The following is a 23,034-nucleotide window of genomic DNA, read 5'->3' as shown; positions in this document are numbered from 1 at the left end:
CTGTATTTTGGGTTCATACCACAGTAACGACGTGTGGTTTGCTAGATACAGTCTAGGTGAATACAGCTCGCCGCCTGATGATGTTATGAGCCCAGACACGACCGCGTTGGGTTCTCTGACATATCTGGGACTTCCACAACATGTGCAAAAAGCAGCAGTGGTTATTACCTCCATGGTGGATGGAGGAAATGGAGGAAAGAAGAGTTGTTTTGTACAGACATTCACATTCCCTTCATCTGACTTTTCCTATAGCTTGCTATACATACAGTCAGATGACAAGTGGCTGCTGGCTCGTGCACGGGTTGCCATATTGTTTGACCACTATCACCGTGTTTCACACTTTAACACCAGCTCCTTCTCCACCTAGAGGTGTCAGTGATTCCGGTTTCAGTAATGAGAGGGATTACTCTGATATCCTCACAGTATCTATTGACTGTTTGCTCAAGGTTTGACCAGCTGTGTTACAGCTCATATGTGACTCTTCCTCTGCAGGGTGGTCAAGTGGTTTCACGTTGACCAGAGGATCTATCTTTATTGAGAGGGCTTGTGCCTCTTGGTGTCAATAATGTCACAGCACAGTGTCAAACTTACTTCAATCCTTTGGTGAGCTAAAAATATGGTTTTCAAGATCTGGGTCATGATGTCTGCACAATTGCAGGTCGGGCTGTGTATTGTTCAAGTAAACTAAGTAAAACATGTACGGACACAATGTAACGTCAGTATGGAAAACACGCGACGGACGTCAATAACGTAACATGCAAAACAACACGGCTCTCCCGCTTGAAAGTCCTGTGTTTCTTCTGTCACTACACAACACGTAACAAACGTCATGTGACAACGGTCACCACAAAACACCGCACCTTCATGCAGGAGTGTAATATTCACGTCTTGGCGACTAAAACCGTGACACTGACACGCTATCTTCCGGTGGACAGGCGGGTCTATTACACGCTTCACCTTGAGACCAGGCGGTTTCATTCAGCGGCAGGAAGTGAACGCTTTCCCTTTTTCTTCATGGAGCAAAAATAACCTCGCCAGATTACTGCTGCAGGTCACTGTGCACAACAGGAAGACGAGCAGAGAAAGATTGAATTGTGCTTATTGGATTAGTCGATCGGCAGAATGATTTTGATCATTGATAAATTGTCTTTTATTTAGTAAAAATGCAGAAAAATATGTTTTCAGCTTCTCAAAATATTTGCTGAATTTCTCTGATTTATATCACCCAATCTGATAAAACTGTTGGTCCAACAAAACAAGACATTTGAAGATGTCATCTTGGGCTCTTGTGATTCTATTATTTTTGACATTTTATGGTCTAATCGATGAGTCAAACAAATAACTGATATCAATCAGTAGTAAAAATCATTAGCTGCAGCCCTCGATCAGGAGCAAATGACACAGCCCTGCAAGATTAATTAAAAACAAGCTTTACTGTAACAAACACTTCATGCGTGACGCGTTTGGAGTACAATCTCCCCAACAGCGGGCACACAAAGTCAACAATTAGCATTGAAAACGGTAACTCCAGAGCTCCATGTACAGTGCCATTCATTTTCATTTTGTCAGGAGGGCTCATGGCTTTGTTAGCATGGTGATTTTATCGCACAGGATGCAAGATATACAAAGACATTGTCAATGATTAAATGGACACCACAGAAGCTCGGGATAAGGCTGCATTGCTGTGTGTGCCAGATATCTACAGACAAACAGAGAGGGATTAACTATTCATAGTGAATGGGGAGGAGGGGGGGGTTATCCACTGGTCGGTGTGGTTGATGGGGGCAGAGAGGAGAGAAAACAACAGCTGTGGGCAGGATGGGATTGTTTCAGAGAGAGAGAGCCTTACACTGGCAGAAGTCTGGCAACCACTTCACTTCTCTCACCTTCTCTGAGAGCAGCCACATCCTGGATACGTTACAACAACTCCTGCCTGACCTCACAACATGACAGTTAGGACAAACGAGCCAATCAAAGAGCTGAAATAGTGCTTTGATGGATCAGTTCACCCAAATTACAGAAAGATACTTTCATGTTTCACTTGGGCAAGTGAAACCCTAAAGATAGTTTTGGTTTTATTTGCTGAGGTTCTGAGATATCAGTCCCAATAAAAGGAGGTGAATCAAATGTGATTTGTGGTGCTCCAGCCCAGTGGCACAGCAATTCGTAAAATAGTCCTGAAATTAAATGTATTGATTCGTGTACAGACACAAATTTCCCTTCTTTTTCGTGATGGTCAGCATGAAATCAGTTCGTAAGTAATCCACGTAATTGTGAACAAGGAAGTATAAAGTGAGGCGAACGCCGCGTAGGGAGGAGGTCGGGATGGTTGAGTAGGTCAAAAATCACAGGACTTTCACCCAGAAGACCAACGTTCAGGTCCCGTGTGAAACCAGAAGTCACTGGTACTTCCATACTTAAGTTACACCACTTTCGGGCGGGTTCGAATCCGGCCTGTGGCCCTTTCCGCATCCACTCTCTCTCTCCCCCCTTTCAAGACTCTATCCACTGTCCTGTCATAAAAATGGAAAAATGCCCCCAAAAAAAATAACTTTAAGTTACACCACTTCCAGTGTTGCATAACCACTTCCCTTGTGGCATAACTTAACTCCGATCTACAAAACCGAACCAATTACATTTCTTGCCTTAACCTAACGTAGTTGTTTCCTGTGAAGACGGAAGTTTATTTTGAAAAGACTTGAGGTGAAATTGACACTGGATATTCATAGGAAAACGCACGTAAAATGAGGAATATCTTTTTTCGTAAGGTCATACAAACATTGTATAAGAATACGTTGAAATACGTCACTGTGATATCCACGTAAAAGGTGGCAGATTTTCCCTTCAACTTAATCAGTCCGGTTAGTGATAATGCTACCTGGTTTGCTAACAGGTAGCAAGACCCTTAGCCTGGAAAGCTCTTTTGGCTGGCATGCACAAGCATGTTAGCGGTTAGCTCGCAACCACAAAGGCGAGCTAACTAGCCTCACAAGTAGTCACTACATCACCAACCTTCGAGCACTAATTATTTTGCGCAGGCCCATGATTGACTTTCGCTTCGTTCCACTTTCTGATGTGACCAGGCACCAACTGAGACATTGCTAATGGAAAGACGTGTTGCTATTGAGTTTTTAAAACGTTGAAATGCTTTCAGTGGTTTGAGTGTGTGACAGCAGAAGTTTCAGAGGTAGGCAGATGAAAATCTTGGCAAATGAAACTGAAACTGTCCACCAGGGGTTAAGAGAGAAAACAAGTCTTTTTGTAATTTGGATGACCCGACTCTTTGAGCCAGGACTTGTCCCCTTAAGGGCCATAAACTGAAAGAATAGTCACATTGTTTAAACATCCAAACAGGAAGTAAAAGCACAAAATGTGTCCGTCACATTTAGTGAAGGATCCCAGCCAGCAGCTGTATCTGCACAGGAGAACATCATGCATTTTCTTTATCTCTGCATACACCAGAGATGTGACACCCCCCTCCACTGTGCCCAGTTGTTGCTATGGGCACCCAGCCTGGAGTGGGAGGACACTAACAACCAACCACGTCAGCTCTGGGTCCACAGTCCCCTGAGAGAGACACAAGAACAAGGAATAGGTAGCATACAAGTACACGAGTTGAAAGGGAACATAATAAAAGAGTTAATCTGCCAAAAATACTCGGCTGGGTCGTGATGGAAGCAACCTGTGATTGGTTCATTCATGCAAAGTGTGTCTCAGATTTAGCTCCCACAAGAGGGGTGTGATTCTTATTCATACAGTGGATAGTTTGGAACAAAAATTTGGTCTTATAAAGTACTAGAAACAGGGTCTGAAATTAAGTTTTTTCACTGTCTGACACTTTTGAAATCTGTGCGCTAAATGAAGGAATACAATTTTACACCTCGATGTCATTCTAGGGCGGTCCCAAATACCATTTTATGGGCTTTGGTGAGAAATATAATAATAATGTTGTGGGATTATTCCATATTTCATGGGCTATTTTGGGATTTATACTTTATATACACAGTATATTAGTTAGAGGAAGTATACACGTTTTCAAAATAAGGTGTTAACAAAGGGAAGTGTATCTACAAAATACATCTATGGAAATAAGATTGATTGGATTATATTCACCAGAAGTATAAAACATTACATGTCTCTTATAAATTAAAAAGAAAATACCATTAATTTGTGAGGGAAACGTCTTTATTCTTTGATTTTTGGGTTGATGGAAAAAATTTAATAAATAATTCCTGACAATGACTGATATATTTGACTTCAGGACATCTCTGCTGAAAATCAAACATTTTTACTGGATTCATTTAGAGATTTTCCAAAGTAAAAGTCCCTAGAAGTGTATGATTCAACTTTTCCCCATGGTCTAGTGTTAAAAAAGTTAACAAAAAAAATCACAATAAATCGTAATATCGAATCGCAATACATATCAAATCGGCACCCAAGTATTGGGATAGTATCGAATCAGGAGATAGGTGAATCGTCCCAACCCTACTGATGACCTCATGATTTTATCCGCCACTGCCAACAATTTACCCGCATGTGGTGGGTGTTAATTCCAGACCCCGACTTGCAAGACGGTGATGTCTCCGTTAAAAACCTTGTGAAGAAATGCATCATGGAAACTTGTATTCCTGCAGGACTCAGTAGAGTTGGCCTCACTGCTGTGCCAGTACCGGCCTCTATTAGGCCTGAAAACCAATGGATTTCTAGATCAAAACATCTCTTCATCATTTTTGCCGCTGGGCTCAAATTTTATGACTTTCTGCTTTTTCTTTGATTTACTTTTCTCCCAAAACACCAAATACTTTTGTACATGTCTCTCTACTTTGCCTGTTGTTGAATTTAAAGGGCACTCCAGCAGGAATTGATTTGGTTTCCGCTTTTTAAATTCCTGTTTAATTAATTAGAGCTGAAACGATCAGCCAATTTATCGGTCAAAGAAATGAATCACAACTGTTTTGGTAATAGATTAAAACATTTAAGTATTTTTTATGCAGAAATGTTAAATATTGGCTTCTCAAATGTGAGGATTTGCTGCTTTTTCTGTTGTTTAATTGAATATCTTTCTCGTTTTGGATGGACTGTCGAACAAAACAAGACATTTGAGATGTTGCCTTGGGCTTTGGGAAATTGCAATGGGCATTTTCCACCATATTTTAAAGTTTAATAGCCAATAATCAATTAATGGAGAAAATAGCTGTTGCATTCATGGAAATTCATTGCAGCCCTATAAATTATAACTGCTTTTACAGATATGTGCCACTTTTATATAAGTTTTCACTCTACTACTAATAAAACTCACAAAAATGGACGTTCAGTTTAGTTTTAAAAGTAATCCATCTATTAAAGATGATCTCGCTGTCCTCAAACAACACGTCTTTTCAAACTGCCGGATCATTTACACTGAAAGGTTTGGAGGGCTCTCTGTGGGGCTCTGGGGCTCATTGCCTTCAATAGTCTTATTAATAGCCTGAGTGAACAGGAGTGGAGCGGAGCGCTGGTCTGGAGCTGAAGGATCAGACGCTCTCTTCAGTTAGAGGCTTCATTTAGTCCTGACAACACTGGACAACCAACAAAGCAATGACAAATATTGTCTCGTGGAGACACTCGGGTACCCATAGAACCCATTTACATTCACATATCTGGAGGTCAGAGGTCAAGGGACCCCTTTGAACATGGCCATGACAGTTTTTCCTCGCCAAAATTTAGTGCAAGTTTGTAGCGTTATTTAACCTCCTTTGCGACAAGCTAGTATGACATGGTTGGTACCAATTGATTCCTTAGTTTTTTTTAGTTTCATATGATACCAGTGTTTTCACTCTACCTTTAAAACTGAGCCGCTACAACCTCTGAAAGATCGGTTGTGTTAATGCATTAAAGAAATTATTGGCGTTAATGTTGACAGCCCTTGAAAAAAGGGTTTAAAAGGTATTTTTTGTTCATCTTGTATTTAAACCTGACTAACGCAGGTGAAATGAAATGCTACTGAACAGGTCATGACTGAGTTGGCTTTACACAATCCTGGTTGTTGTATAGCGTATTTTGGGAATAATTGAGGCTTAAATCGCACCTATTTCAGGATATACAGTAAGTGGCGAACAGATTATGATGCACCTTCACAGAGCAACAGGAATAGAGCTGTAGTCTATTTCAACATGTAGGTCACATTAACCTGCTGTTAAATATAATAACAGTGAAGAGTTTGGGGCAGAGAAAACTAGAATTCAACTTCCTTTGTGAGGACGGGATGGATGTCAGAAGCGCTGCTGCCCGCTGGATCACACGGGCTGTGCACACATGATGATGGGGAAAAAACCCGCTGCTCAATGTCCATGTACACCTCGGCTAAAGAGTTCACAATAACAGGTCGTGGGTGATTAATGCTGACAGGCCCTGGCGTTTTATGGATGCTAATGGTGCCGTGTGTGTGTGTGTAAGTGTGTGTAAGTGTGTGTACGTGTGCGTTTGCCAGTCGCCCGGCCTGATGCTCCTGCTGCTGAGTCCTTAGTCACAGACTCGTCGTTTCGCAGCTCTCGCCGCTCCATAGCAACCAAGGGAGTCAGGTAAACACATCTTAGACATTCTTGAGTGTGATGCTGAGATCACGGTTAGATTTTAACCACATTATCTCTGCTTCTTTTTTTTAAGATGCGCTGTTATATATATATGGCTTGATTAATCTGAATGTACGGTGGCATCGTTGGTTTGAATGTAAACGCTTCACATCAGTGAGTGTTCTTGATTAAATGCTGACTCCCAGGACGTATGTGAGGTCCCTGAAGTCACGAGCAGGCCTTCTCCAGTATGAGAAACTAGGGAATCCTTTGAAGGCCCCGGGGCCTTTAGAGTGGGAGGCCAGTCAGTGTCCCAGAGGTACGAGCGGTAGTAAACACCCTGGTCCCACTCGTAAGCGGAGGCTCATCAGGTTGAAACCTATATTTATGGACGACATGTATTCCCTCTGTGTCTGTCAGTCCACCAAACGTATACGGTGTACTGTAAATGAAGAATGTCATAACAAGACTAAAGGTCTCCTGGTGGCCCCCAACGAGACTGTAACGCTCATCACAAACCAATATCTCACTTAAGGACACTTCGACATGTGGACTGGAGGAGCCGGGGATCAAACCGCCGACCCTCCGATTTGTGGACTAGACTTGCCGCAGTAGTCGGGGTTAGCGGTGTACATTGTCATGTCAGCACGCTAACATTGGCGCATTATTGAAAACAAAAAATCTCTGCTGGCATTGAGTTCAACAGTAGGATCACAAATCATCATTTCTACATGACGGACTTGTTAACAGATGAGCACACCTGCTCTACAACACTTAAAACCCACAAGTTCCTGCCTCAGCTTTCTTGAAAATCCACTGACTAGTGTAGTCTGAACATCAATCTATTTAAAAGTGTCTAATTCAATCTGACAACGATCGATATAAATCCAGATAATGCAGTTAGAGGAGGAAGGATGGCACGGAGCTTTTTTTTTTTCCCACATCTAATCAGGATGGCAGGTTTTAAGAGAGGCCTGAGATGCATCCTGAGATAAGGAAGAGAGGAAAGAGAAGCTCCTCTTCTTCTGTCATCAATAGAGCTGTTTGTTTTCTTCAGCTGAGAGTCTCCTCTGAGACACGGACTGAGTCAGTGCTTTGTAAGGCTCCACATAACATCATCTGTAAACCGGCTCACAATGACCAGCTTGGTGTTGTGTTGGACATAATAAAGATTCACCTATCTCCCTATACGATACTATCACGATACTCGGGTGCCGATTCGTTAAGTATTGCGATTCTACAAGAATTGGAATTCAATATTACAATTTATTGTGATTTTTGCTAACTTTTTTAACACTAGACCATGGGGATAAAGTTGAATCATCCACTTCTAGGGACTTTTACTTTGGAAAATATCAAAATGAATCCAGTAAAAATGTTTGATTTTCAGCATGTATGTATTCAGAGATGTCCTGAAGTCAAATATATCAGTCATTGTCAGGAATTATTATAAATCATTTTATTTCCAGCAACCCAAAAATCAAAGAATAAAAGACATTTCTCTCACAAATTAGTGGTATTTTCTTTTTAATTTATAATAGACATGTAATGTTTTATACTTCTGGTGAATATAATCCAATCAATCTTATTTCCATATATGTATTTTGTATATACAGTTCGCTTTAACACCTTATTTTGAAAATCGGACGTAGCAAATGTCATCTTATTTGCGGTGCATCCCCAATGGAGCATTTCTGAAAAGCTCCGAGTTCACAGGTTTTTCTTTGTAATTTTATAATAGGTCTGAGGAAAATGTTGATATTCCCAACGGCATTATGCCTTTGTGTTTCTTGCATTGCAGTACCCGCTGGCTAGCTTGCTAAACTGTTAGCCTCGGTGGCTTATAGCGGCCCAGTCGCCCAGAAAAATGTTGGCATTGGATGTTTCTGCAAACCAGGGATACGTTGAATGTTGACGTTTTTGCATTTTAAAGAGTGAAAAGAGACACGCCGGGCGGGTGGGAGAGGAGATGGATGGGTCCAACAAACACAAGACTTTCATCCAGGAGACCGCTGTTCATGTCCCGTGCGTCACGTTATAATCAGCTGTTTGTTCGTGTCCTGTGTTCACAACGTTCAGTGTCATATTCAAGTGTCAACCTATAGTGGTTTTGTTGCGTTATGTTGTTTTATTATTATTTGAACACAAACCATGATCTTTTTTCAAACCTTAGTTAAGTAGTTTTGTTGCCTACACAACGTTAACCACGTGGCATTGTGTGTTTCTGCAAGCGTGATACGAGGCTGATATGAAATGTATTTATAAACATATTTTTGGTTCAGAAACATCAACATTCAACGTATCTGTGGTTTGCAGAAACGTCCGATGCCAACATTTTTTCTGGAGGCTGGGTTTTTTCTAGACGCTGAGAGTAGCGTCCATGTTGCCGTTGCCTAGCAGCAGTTCTCACAACTCAACCACTTGAATGTCAAACATATCATGTACATGACTTCCCATGTCGTCACCACAAGCTCACAAGTTCCAATGTTTACATTGAAGTCTTCACAGGATAGCGGACTACATCATAACTATAGAATTATTATTTTGTATTCAATATGTAACTCTGAAATGTAGAGGAATATGTAGTGTTTCATAGTAAGTGCTCATTTCATGATATTCTAAAAACCAACCATTTAGACAGAGTAACGTCTGCTGGCTGAAAGCTTGATCCCTGACAGGTTTCACTGAAAGTGCTCTGTGATATGTGACAGATATTTTTATGGAAATACTTTTCCTTGGTCATGCGTGCCATATGGCAGGAACTATGTGGAGAGATCTGTCATTGTTCCTTTGGTGTCAGGCAGCTATTTTAGCATGTTTATGGAAATTAACCAGCAGGTCTCCATCGGCCCGTCAGCCTTTTGTGAAGATCGAGGCGGGCCGGTTGTACTTTTCCACTGGGCGACCTGGGACACATACTTCAAAACCACATGCACTCAGCTGAAGTTGTGGTCCTTTAACACTGATGCAGAATCTTTTATTGTGAGAGCAGCGTTGGCCTCCTGGGCTCAGCAGCACGGCTCATCATGTGCTCCGTGGACTGACACAAATCTGTTAGGAACTGAATGAGGAAATACCTCAAGAGAAGTTATCTCTGTCAGTCCCAAAAACAACCACTTTGGTTGGCAGCTGTGGCTCAGTTTAAAAGTTGCTGAGTCACCCAAACGCAGAGGGACTGCTTGACTTGTAGAGAAAAAAAATTCACATATGTATCGCGATATGTTTTTTTTACAATTTTGAAATAGATTTTTTAATGCCATAATCGATATATTTGCTTCATTTGAGTCTATCTGGAGGTAGAAGAAAGTTACAGCTTTTATTGTTGTAGTCTGAGTAACGTGACGTCATATCCGTTCCGTATCCGACTTCGAGCCGGCCGTCGCTCTCGTCTCCGTGGTCAAATGGGCCGACGCTACAACTGTAGAGTACCCAGATACTGACATTTATGTTAAATGATGGAGCTGACCATGGATGTATAAAGAGAACGGAGCTGACGGGAGAGCTAGAGACCACCTTGGAGAAGTCAGAGGAAGTAGACACTCTGACTGTGTCTGGTTTTCAAAATAAGGTGTTAACAAAGGGAACTGTATATACAAAATATATCTATGGAAATAAGATTGATGTGATTACATTCACCAGAAGTATAACACATTACACATCCCTTATAAATTAAAAAGAAAAATACCACTAATTTGAGAGAGAAAAGCCTTTATTCTTTGATTTTTGGGTTGCTGGATAATAAATGTAATAAATAATTCCTGACAATGATCCTGATATATTTGACTTCAGGACATCTCTGACAACATACATGCTGAAATTCAAACATTTTTACTGGATTAATTTAGATATTTTCCAAAATAAAAGTCCCTAGAAGTGTATGATTTAACTTTTTCCCTTCATGGTCTAGTGTTAAAAAAGTTGACAAAAATCACAGTAAATCGTAATATTGAATCGCAATGCTTAAAAATCGCAATACATATCGAATCCGCACCCAAATATCATGATAGTATCGAATCGGGAGATAGGTGAATCGTCCCAGCCCTACTGACATGCAGGTTGATTAAGAGTCGGTGAAATATTCTATCTTTTGCTTATAGGACAGACTGTAATGAAAGAAGAAGATGAAATAGAAATGTTTAAATAAGTTGCCTCAAAATTGTGTCTACATTCTTTTTAGTTCCCACTAATGGATGTTCAACATAATAAAATAATTACTCCTCTTCTTAGCATCTGATAAATAGAGACTGTAGAGAGCATACGACCGCCTGCAGTCTCAACGGTTTGACTTTTAGCTCGTGTTCGTCAGCTCTGTCCCACAAACCTCCTGAAGCATATTCACATGTGATCAGCAGCCTGATATCAGAAACCGGGTCAAGCTTTTAGCCTAAAAGATGTGAAATCCTATCTGACAGCTTCTTCTGTGGCTTCTACTTATCTGAAATGTGATAGTTAACTCGGCCACGCTGCCTCAAGGCACAGCCAGAGACGACTGCAAGCTGGTACGATACAGGATCAGCGGCTGTGGGAAATTGGAAGATTTTAAATTTGTATATAATTTGGTTTGTTCACACTATGAACTAAATGATTTATTACTGTGTGGACCCTGGGAATAGTGGAGGCTAACACAGACCCAACTAAAAACCAAGCACTTCATTCTGTACATAATCTTATCTTGGCCCAAAAAGAACAGAAGCAGAACATGGACCTCAGACACCCTTAAATCTATTTTCACTAATTCAGCATGACTTTGTAGACGTCCCTTGTTATCGTTCTACGATATGCACGTGCTTTGTGGTTGCTATTCTGTTACACTAAAGTGGATTATATGTAAACCAGCTCACGCCGTCCAGCGCTTCAGTGGTTTTCCTACGATCAGGTGAAAGATGGGCATCAGTCAGACCCAGATACCGGGTGATGATTCCAGCAGAAGGTGGTGTAACAAAGACTTAACGGTAGTTTTGAACTTGCACAGGACATCTGACCTTTGACCTTGTGATGCTTCACCTGTTTCGACCTCCCTGGTCTGATTTGAGAGGTTTTCTGTGATCGTGGGAGTCCTGAACGAGATCACAGACGAGCTTTGTCCTCATCGCCCCGGATGATTCTCAATTTGCTCTTTTTGATCTTTAGGATGAATACAAACTGTTATTTCCTCACAAAGCTGCTGGTCAAAACAGCCAATGTTAAACTCATTTTATTTACTCAGTACTTCATTTATTTTACTTCAGTTTCGACAGGAAGCTTAACGTCTATAGTTCACTTGTGTTCACCAGTTGTAAATCACACTCCCAGTGTTGCTCAGTCATGGTAACAAAAGCACGACTGAGACAATTACAGGAAGCCTTGTTAACCTTTGTATAAAAACACCTCTATTACGAGAGCACCAAAACGTTATTTTTAAGAGGCTTCTTTGATGGAGTTTCAGGTTGCAGCGCAGTTGTCCTGCCCTTCCTGCAGCAGCGGCTGAAACACTCCCAGCTCCTCTGGAATCTCTGGATGACACTGGAAACGGGTCAGCAGAGTCTAAAAACGGACGTCGGCCCTCCAACAGTTATTGTCTCCCGTCCGTCACACCCTTTTTCCCCTCACACACAGCTGTTTCACACGAGGAACACGACAGCTGGTTGCAGGGAACGTGCACGTTACCGAGGTCAGGGCAGTGCGGAGGCTCGGTGGGAAATCCCAGGTGGGAGGCTCTGGAAGTGATGAGGAGCAGTTGATGGTTAAAAGTAGCTGTCAGCTATTAAAAATAGTAAAGATTAATTATTGCTCCCTTTCTGTTTCTCTTTCTATGTCTCATAACGATACCAGACATTTGCGTCATAAACTCTAAAGTTATCTGTCATGTTATTGATCGTCTTCCAGCATTTGGTCAGTCTCTGCTTTGTACGGCTGTTTCAGTTCATCTTTTATAATTTCAATTCATCTTTTATTCATTTCAATTCATCTTTTATTAATTTCAATTAATCTTTTATTAATTTCAATTCATCCTTTATTTGTAAAGTACCTCAACACTGTTAAAACAGCTATACAAATAAAGTTTTATTGTTGTTCATTATTACTAATCAGATTATTTTTTTAAATTAGGGCTGTACCTAAAGATATTTTATTTTTAGGATTAATGGCTCAATTGTTTAGTCTATAAAATGACTAGGGCTGTGTAGCGAAAAATGGCACAGACCGAATTATGACGGTCCAACCCGGTATTGAAACAACTTTGAGGAAGACATCAAATTTCGGTGCTTTATGGTAATTGCACTATTGCCGTAGAAGCATTTAAACCGTTTAAAAAAATAGCCTTTTAAATGCTACATTGCTTGTCAGCAACCAGCTTTTAACGCAACGTATTTTCTTTTACATGTTTTTTCTCTGGGCAATGTGAAGAGTGATTCCTGTGGATTTGGAAAAATGACTGATAAACATTTAGAAAAGTAACTGATATATGTTTAAAGAAACGTAAAAGTGTTAAATTTGAGAACAGAATTTGGTGGGGTGGCAGAATGAGTGATTAATTGGGTTATTTTTAGGGTTAAATGATTAATAAATTAAGTAATTTTCTGTCATTACACTAATCTATTAATGTTTGTTATCAGTTAATAATTACTTCTTAAGTTATGGTAAACATTATAATAGTAAAAAAAGAAAAGAAATGCTTGTTACAGTTCTTAGAGCTCAAGGTAACGTCCTTAAATTGTTTGTTTTGTCCAACCAACAGTCCCAAACAAACTCATTTCACTGGCAGACATCAACCTGTAGAAAGGAGGCGAGTTTCGAAAGCACCAATAAATAACTTTCTCTACTAACGGAGCATCTAACAAACTCAATGTATGAAACAGAAAAAAGCATCAAATCACATCTGAGAAGCTGGACTCGCGTCATCAGCGTCTGCATTAAAACCACCACCCATCCAGCCCTGTGTGAATCTGCGTGAGTTTATGTTTTACTTTGGTCGCTCTCTCAACTTCCATGAGCCATTCAGGGCCTTGAATATTTCCATGGTGGACAGCTGTGATCTAAATATACAGAGGGACTTCCTAACTTCAGGAAAAAAAGATAGAAGGAAGGCCGGATTCAGATCCTCCCGCAGATTTCCTGTAATAGCGTTCCTCAGCGACTACAGAAAAACAGTAAAACCAGTGGCAACATGCAGACGGCTGAGGTCAAACCGGGTGGTAGTCAACAGTTGACAAACAACAGCTTCCCAAACTGCTGCAGGGTCTCACTATTCTGATGATTATCGGGACAATATCAAAGTTATTTTGGTTGTGGCTGCAACCATAAATAAATGTTTAGTATCTCACTTTATATTAGAGGGTAAAGGCCGGTGCAACATAAGGAGAAAATCCACTTAATGTCACAAATATAGCTTTAGAAGTGTGGTCATGATCACCGTTAAACAAACTTTCAGGTCAAAGGAGTCGGTAGGAGTCGCTCAGCTCAGTGAAACTTGTCGTGGAGTTCTCCATTACGCACTCAGGGTCCATTTTCGTGACAGATTGAGATGAATTGTGTGAAAGAGGTGCTCTGGGTCGCTCCGGGGACACCCTTGAGAGGTGTCGCTGAGCGCCCTGTGAAGCTCTCTCCGGGAGCGAGGAACAATAGGTGGAACCAGCTGCTGTGGGAGAGTCGCTGTGACTCAGTGGAGGAGCTGTTTACAGGCAGCCGGCCGTTCGGCTCAGGCCGGACGCCGGCCTACGTCAGCTCGCCCGCAGTTTATCGCAGCGCAGCCCGGCGGAGCAGTGTGTGTTCACCGGCTCACAGGGAAACGGTCAGCCTTCGTCACAAGGTCTCCGCTGCTGCAAGGTCTCCATATGACACTCTGAACACAATGAAGTTTATCTACAGCGGCTGTTTGATGGATAGGACAGAAAGATGCAAGTTGCAGATTTTGCATCTGACTCTGAAGAGACTCGAGGCTCAAAGTGCACTGAGTTGATCTGAACTCAGGTCATTTTTGTAGGTTCGTCTCAGATTGACTAGGAAAAAGATTCCCCTTATTTTATACCTTAAAATCCCCTTAATCTTTATTTATATCAAAAGGTAGAATGTGCATAGAACTTTTCCTCTCCCAACACCCAGTCTGACACATCAGAGCATATTGTTTTATGCTAAATGCAGTACCTGTGAGGGGTTCTGGACAATATCTGTCATTGTTTTGTTAATTGATTTACAATAATAAATATATACATACATTTGCATAAAGCAGCATATTTGTCCACTCCCATGTTGATATGAGTATTAAATACTTGACAAATCTCCCTTTAAGATACATTTTGACTAGATAAAAAATGTGCGATTAACTATTTTAAATCAACTGACAGCCCTAAAAATAACATTTTTTTTTCTACTTCACAGCACCGCCGTCTTTTTTGAAATGAGTCTGGATGCCGACAGCAGAGCCTAACTTTAGTTGTAATGTCATTAAACAAAGAGAAATGCTCTCCCCTCGTCCTAAAATGGTCCTAAATCAATACTAGAGTACTTCCTAGTTTTATGAATGAAGCGGTACACAAGTTGATGCAGCGGTGCTGTGTGTGTTTGACAAATCAGTGAAAAAGAAAAGTGAAACGCAATGAGTTCCTCAAAAGGTTGCCAGTTCCTAGGAAAAGTTATTGCGTTGGAAAAGGGGCTAAGGTACGGTAACATGAGACCAGGGGTTGCTGAGTCTGCAGCTATCTGCAGCTGAATGACTGTAACTGAGAGTGAAACACTGAATCTCATAATGACATTGACAAAGAAAGAAGTTGGAGCATCCCCAACTTTAAAATAAAGGGCTAAATGCTATTTATGCTCATCAGTCTGCTCTTAAATTATTGATTGAACTGAATTCAATTGAAATTTAATTCAGTTCGTTCTAAGAAGATGTTGCCACCTTGGCTGATTTTTTTTTAGAGACATACAGTATGCGCTACAAATAAATTAACTTTAATTTAACACTGTTATACAGATTTTATCTGTCCACTAACTTTAATGGCTGAGAATTTTTTTAAATATTTTTTTGAGTTTCATTCAGACTTTTTTTCAGACTTTATTCGGTAATTTTCTTTAAATTTTTTGGACATTTTTCTAAACTTTTTCGGACTTTTTTTTTTACTTGTTTTCGGACATTTTGTTGGATAAGGTTTTCTTTAGCATAAATGATTTCTCTGGATGACACACATTTCTGTTGTGCATGACAAACCTTCACCCTGACAGAGAAGTTGCAGTAAACTCTTTTGAAACGCTTTTCTTACTCAATGTCCGTTTAACCAAATCAACCCAGATTGCAACAGCAGAAGTGCCATTTCTCTGCAGCTTCCGAGAAACCAGCCGCATGTCTTTCTGGAACCAATCTACGGCCCCGTGAACTCCCACAATTCATAGCTGTCCTCCTGGCCTCTGCTTGTATGCGTCTGTGTGTACAGTTTGTGGACGGGCAGCTGTCCCCGTTTCGTGACAGGTAAATATTGTGTTTCACCTTCCACTCGAAGGGTAGATTCAAAAATAGTTTCTTTAAAACGGTCCCGTCTTGAGCTACGAGTAAACAACAACGCGTGCCGCAGATATCCCCCGGCTTGGATTACTCTGTTTTGTGTCTCCCACCTCACCTATTAAAAGGACTGGTGCCCATTAAAAACCTCTGATGGGAATAAGGAAATATTTTCCACGTCTGTAATAACGTGGTGAATAAGCAGGGATCAAATATTTTCCACCTCAGACTCGTTGGTGATTATTAGGGGAAGGTAACTGTGAGAATGTCATGTCAATCACACACAAGTGATTATGACCACCAGGTTAGGCTATGTGCTGTTTTCAGGCTCAGGATGCTGAGTCACTGAAACCAGGAGGATCACAGGAGCGTCCCCACTGAGGACGAATTAACCCTCTGAGACCGACTTTATTGTCTTTCAGAGGCTGTAGCAGGTTCAGCAAAGGAATCCATCGGTACCAACCATGTCATGGTAGCTTGTCAGGAAAGAGGTTAAAAAAACGCTCCAAACTTACGCTAAATTTTGGCGAGGAAAAACTGGCATGGCCATTTTCAAAGGGGTCCCCTTGACCTCTGACCTCCAGATCAGTGAATGTAAATGGGTTCTATGGGTACCCACGAGTCTCCCCTTTACAGACATGCCCACTTTATGATAATCACATGCAGTTTGGGGCAAGTCATAGTCAAGTCAGCACACTGACACACTGACAGCTGTTGTTGCCTGTTGGGCTGCAGTTTGCCATGTTATAATTTGAGCATATTGTCTTATGCTAAATGCAGTACCTGTGAGGGTTTATGGACAATATCTGTCATTGTTTTGTGTTGTTAATTAATTTCTAATAATAAATATATTCATACATTTGTCATAAAGCAGCATATTTGTCCACTCCCATGTTGATAAGAGGATTAAATACTTGACAAATCTCCCTTTAAGGTACATTTTGAACAGATAAAAAAAATGTGTGATTAATTGGCAATTAATCGCAATTAATTCATTTAATTGACAGCCCTGATGTTATATAATTAATTCTAGTAATAAAATAGCTATAAAATTCAGCTTTCTCTTACTATTGATTCTGTTTGAATGCAGCAGAAGGGTTTCATTTTTAACAGGGAGTCAATGATGGCCGACACTTTGACTTCAAATGTTACCATGCAGAATAGAAAAGATTCTACAACTTTATAAAAACTATTCATTCACAGAGACACATTTGCAGTCACTTAATAACGACAACCTCTTCAATCCTCTACTAATATTTATTTGGAAGCGTTCAACTGTGTACGATGATATCTATCTACTAGTCTTAATGGTGGATTAAATCCATCAATCATCCCTCCTCACTGCTATTTGCAGAGACACAAATAAAGACAGCAGGACAGATGCAGGAGGGTATGGTTTCCAAGCAGATATTCACTAAATCTAAATTTAACCCCTTCTATTTTCTCTTTAACAAGGGGAAACAAGCTGCAATCAAGGAACATGATCGGCGAGGGCTTTTCAGACGGAAAAAACGTGACAAGTCAAAGTAGCAGAAGGGGGAAAAAATACATGATCTCCAGTCTGTTTTTATCCATTCAGAAACTCCCCCTTTGATGTTTCAATTTAACCCCGAGCCTCAGCCAGTTGTGTTGGGAGGTCTTGAATTACACAGAGGAAGAGCGAGTGGAAAGAAAGAAGGGCAGGAGACATACGATACAATGCAACCACAAGGGGAGAAACTGTGAGAGGCTGCCAACATCTCTGCTCTGCTTCCCCCTCCTCATTCACTCCAAACATTCACTCTCTTAAACACTCATCCGGGTTCGTCTGTGGACGTTACGCTGCTTGGATCAATTCACAACTTTAGATTTAAGTCTGAGCAGTAGCTCCCTCACCTCCCACCTGGTTTTCTCTCCCCGTTATTCTGATTTTGAGTGTTTCCTCGAGGTGTTTCATCAACCTATTGACCTCATATTTGTGGTCATCTGATTGGTTAATCATCATTAAAATAACTGAGCTGTTTTAAAGTCATTCAGCATTTCATTACACCGTCTTTGAATGAGCACAAATTCAATCACACAGACTTATGAAACAACCTTCAATATAACCTTCTTTCACATGAAAAATATATTTTTATTATTAAAATAACTTCTTTAAAAGCCTTTTCAGCTGTTGTACAACTGCCTACTCTATGAGAAGAATGTTTCAGTACCTACACAGCGCAACAAAAATGTTAATTTTTCATGTTCATTGAAACATAAATTAAATGTAAAAGCGATTAGAAACATGAGCAGTGTTTCTCACACATAGACTTTACTTGCTCTGATTGCTCTTACTTACTTGCTCATATATTAACGGACCTATTCTAGCATTAATATATTTTTTTTTTCATCCATCCGAGAGAACGACGCCATCCGCGATACCAATGTTTGGCCGAAAAATCGGTGCATCCCTATTGACGAATGTTTTAATCGTATTACAAATCAGAAACAGAGTTTGTGAGATCAAAGGTGTAAAATAACATTTATGTAGCCTAAATAAATAGGAAATACATTTTCTTAATTTCTCCAATACCGATAACAGAACCGTTAACGTCAGAGCTTATCAATACTATGGTGTTGGTTGGGTGTCCCATGCCGTCATGCTTCTATATCAAGAAGCAGCCTATATATGATCCTGTGTCAGGGATGTGGGCACGCGACAACTCTTTACGTCTGTCACTCCATATCCTGTTTACATCTTAAAGCCTGAGGAGTCTTATTGAGGCCGTTCAACCTCTTCATGCATCGACACCGTGGAGCTTCCACCAGGTCGTTCACTGTGACCTCCACGTTGTCGCTTTAAGCACGGAGATGACTTGTTGTTACCGGGTAGAGTTTCATGTTTAAAACGAGGCACATCAGCATTGTGATGAATAGTTCTGCAGTGAAGTTAATCGTCAGTTCCTCCAGCAGCGGCCCTGACCGACCGAGCCTCCGAGAGCTGGTGATTCTGGACGGCTTCTGCGTGTCAGCGAGTATCAGGTTGGTCACACTTGGTCTGTAAATCATCAGTGTGAAGGTCAACACTGATGGAGACTGTTCACCAGTATTAAAGAGCATTAACATATCTGCTCTATTATAATACAGAACACACAGGAAACTCGTGTGGAACGACGGTATGAGCAGAGTTGATATTTAGCATCTACGCTTGGACTTCGTCACTCACAGCTAGAGAGGTGTCGGTATCAAATATTCATGCTGCAACTATTGTGGCCAGAAATATCATGTTAAATGGTATTATCCCAATATTAAGCAAACTTTCTGAAAAACTGCGTGTCAGGTTTAATAATTGTAAAATTATCTCACACTAGTTTGCTTTTAATTTTATTGCAGGATATGTTTTTTAGACCTAACATCAAATTCACCACAAAACACCATAAATAAAAGCAGTTTGTAAAAAGTTAAAACACTGGAGCCAACGCAGAGGGATCCGCCAAAATAACACAAAAAAAGTTTAAATTGGACCAATGCTGCTATGCAACGTCATCTGGTAAGACACTACGCTGGCAATGCATAAAACTTTAGATGCCATATTATGACAATATAAACGATAAAATGACTGCCATGATAACTTTCTGTAAGTTAAAGTTGTAAAATCCTTTCTCATATTATAAACCACTGTGCAGTGTTCAGGTTTCTGCTGATAAGAAGCGGCAGTATTACATTTATTTTTTGCATTTATATTTTATATTAATTTTTAAATGTACGTTTTTATTTATGCATCCATGCATTTATTTATTCATTTTCTTTCCCTTTGCATTTCACCCCTTATTTATTTCTGTATTCTTTTCTTTACACATTTCTTTTTACATTCTTTTATGCATTTCTGCCTCATTATGCAAATGAGGGGACTGTCAATAAATGCATAAATACATACATTTAAAAAGAAATATAAGAAATATGTGCAAAATTAAATAAATAATTCCAAAAATAAATAAATAAATTTAAAAAAATAAATAAAAGGTTAAAATCGAACATAAGAGTAAATAAATAAGGGAATTAATACAAACATAAATAAATAAAAACAGAAATATAAATTTTTGTCACATTTTATCAATTATAGTGCATTATTGTTATTTTAATGAATTGTTATTTCAAAAAACAACACTCTTTTGTAGTGTTAGGTAGTGTTGATGAGAAGGGTTGGTTTATATCTACTTTTTAACTCCGGATGGATATGCGGGTTGTAAATAAACTTGGGAAGCTGTTAATATATTTGGGATGTAAATAAATCTGGGATAGTTTATATATTATATTATATTATCATTCTATGATATATGAGTTATTAGAGGAGAAGTGAGAAAGGGGCAGGGAAATATAAGTTTTACTTCTACCTGCTCCTTTTCGGGCACTATTACTCTAGTTTTGTATCTGTTTTTATTTATTTTTATGTTCGAAATAAAGTCTTTCATTCATTCATTCACTCATTCATTCATTCATTCATTCAAGTAGATAAGAATCAGTACATGTTTCAACTTATCTCTAAATCTGAAAATGTTAAGATGAAATATCACAATGTTGAGTATCATAAAGCCAATATTGCAGGACAATAATTGTAAGTATGAGCTTTGCAAGGCAGCAGCTATGTTGACATTAATACAGCCAATAAACAACATTTAACCTCCAAATGAAAATCAACCACCAAACCATTTCAGCCCACAGAACACTAACCAGTCCAACATGAGGAGGCTAATCATGTCAACACTAGGAGAGATAAATAATAAAAGCATAAATCATAATTAATGTGCCAAAAAAAAACATTAAATCACAATAAACACAATTCATAAAGCAAACAGCAGCAGCATTAAGAGCAGGGATGATTAGCCAGCAGGTGTCAAGACAATCAATCAATCAATCAATCAATCAATCAATCAACCTCACAGATACACATCCTAAAGAGTAATAAGAGCCCACACATGAACACAGACACATCATTATGAGCAGTAAATCCTTACTTTGTTGAAGTGATGAGCTGTTAGCAGTTAGCAGTTAGCATCTTCTAGCAGGCAGGTTGAATATCCCGCCTGATTCTGAAGGGTGCGTCTGATTTATGTTCCGGGGGGAAACAGTAAGATGTAACTAACGTATGAGTTTAAAAATTATATTACCAAGAAATGAAAGGCATCGTATGAAATTGCATAAACTACATACTCAATATGTGTACTATAATTGAACACACTTTTATGTGAATAAATAGTAGTATGTATCTAATTATGTAGTAATTATTATTATGTGGTAATTTACGTCGTCACTTCCGGAGAGCCTCCTTGCAGGTAGGAGACGTGTATCCATGGTAACCCGTACCAGACTTGTAACCATAGTAACCCGCGCCAACTTATGAGACCACAATGACGGTTTGTGAGACTCAAAGTAATAAATACATTTAAAAGATATATTACGCTTATGGCAAAGTGAAATCTTATACTTACAGTTAAATTGAAACATTATTTATATTACAGAGCTGTCTGTCAACGTCCGTTATTGGTTATGAACGTTGTCGTCACTACCGCGTTGCATTGTGGATATTTATGCCACTGTAGTGTCCAGTGTTGATTTTTTTATGCTTTATTTCGAAAGTTCAATACAGTATTTACATAAACATGTTCAGATTTTTCATTACAAAAAAAATAGCAAAAATATTTTATAGTATAAAAATAAAATAAATCATGCAGCAAATAAAATGTAAGGACAGGAAAAGATGAATATAAAACAAAAAAACAACAAAAACAATCAGGGTCTGTTAGTTTCCAGCATTGTATACTATAATATTTCACCAGAAATAGTATGCAATTCACATACTATTGATTTCATACTAAGGTTTTGGACATACTAAAAAAAAAAAACTCACATACTCTTTTAGCGTACTAAATAGCATGTAAGTGTGTAATTTCAAAGTCAATAGTTAGTTCCATTGCAACATCACCGCCCAGCAGCAAAGCTACGCTTCCGCCATTTTGGACTGAAAGCGACCACCGGACTCCATTAAAACGGCCGCCTACAAAGGGCCGTACAAAAGTAAAACAAAACTAATTTTATTCCTTTGTCACATTCTATCAAAAATGGCCTGTGTTTGAACAATAAAAGTGTTTCAGTCCAAAATGGCTGGCAATTATTATCATTATTTATTGCAATTGTGCACATTACAAAACAAATGAGTCATTAATGCAGACAAACAATGTCAGAGCCAGAGGGAATCTTTAAATAAAAACATTAAACAAAGAGCACAAATTAATTGTTTTCTTATAGTTTGAATTAAAAATGGTTTTAATGTACTGTTTGATTTGATTTTCAAATCTTATAAATAAGGGTTTAGAGTGGCTAAATTCAGATTTAGAAATATGAAATTTTGCTAAAATTATGATCAAATTTATTATACATAATTATTTGAATTTTGTACTATTGTTATTGTAGAAACCAAAACAGTGCATTATGCCAGTACAACAAAAAAATCAGAGTCAATATTATTAGTAACATAACAAGATACATATTGCCAAAATGTGTTGTTGTCCTGGACATTGCCAGGGAGGAATTTCTGTATTTATTTTGCATTAATTTTTTATTTATTTTCGCATTTAAATTTTATTTATTTAGTTATTTTTGCACTTTTTTGTATTTGTTTTATATTTATTTTTAAATGTGCATATTTTTTTATGTATTTATGCATTTATTTATTTCTGCAAGATTTTCTCTTTGTATTTCACCCCTTATTTATTCCCCAAAGTATTTCTTTATGTATTTGTTTCTTGATACATTTTTTAACATTTCAAGGGGGCTGTCAGTAAATGCATGAATGCGGTCCGACTCTAAAATGAGTCGAGCTAACATCGTACAGTGAATGCCCAGTTTTACCCAGTTTTTTGATTGGGAACCAGTGAGAGGAACTTAAAGTGAGTATAGTGAACAGAGTTCATGTTGCCCCCGCTGCAATTTCAAACATCTGCAGCATCCAGCTTCACTCTAGGATGCTCTTCACCACGTGTGAACAAATGATTG

The 23,034-nt window shown here is 39.2% G+C and overlaps 1 long non-coding RNA gene across 2 annotated transcripts in view; it reads right to left on the bottom strand.

Annotated features, from left to right (window-relative positions):
- Positions 1 to 21,515, bottom strand: part of LOC119479041 — a 130,026-nt gene extending 108,511 nt beyond the window's left edge. Inside the window, exons 1-2 of one of the 2 annotated variants that reach the window (XR_005204588.1) lie at positions 21,471 to 21,515; positions 20,997 to 21,084 (exon numbers count right to left, since the gene is read on the bottom strand). This is a non-coding gene — a long non-coding RNA (uncharacterized LOC119479041). Of the gene's footprint in view, positions 1 to 20,996; positions 21,085 to 21,285; positions 21,303 to 21,470 lie in introns of those variants that run through there. The other variant, XR_005204589.1, reaches the window with a different exon arrangement.
- Between the last annotated feature and the right edge of the window lie 1,519 nt (positions 21,516 to 23,034).

Source organism: Sebastes umbrosus, chromosome 20 (assembly GCF_015220745.1).
Source record: "Sebastes umbrosus isolate fSebUmb1 chromosome 20, fSebUmb1.pri, whole genome shotgun sequence".
Taxonomy (NCBI): domain Eukaryota; kingdom Metazoa; phylum Chordata; class Actinopteri; order Perciformes; family Sebastidae; genus Sebastes; species Sebastes umbrosus.
This window is presented reverse-complemented; position numbering and strand designations above follow the sequence as displayed.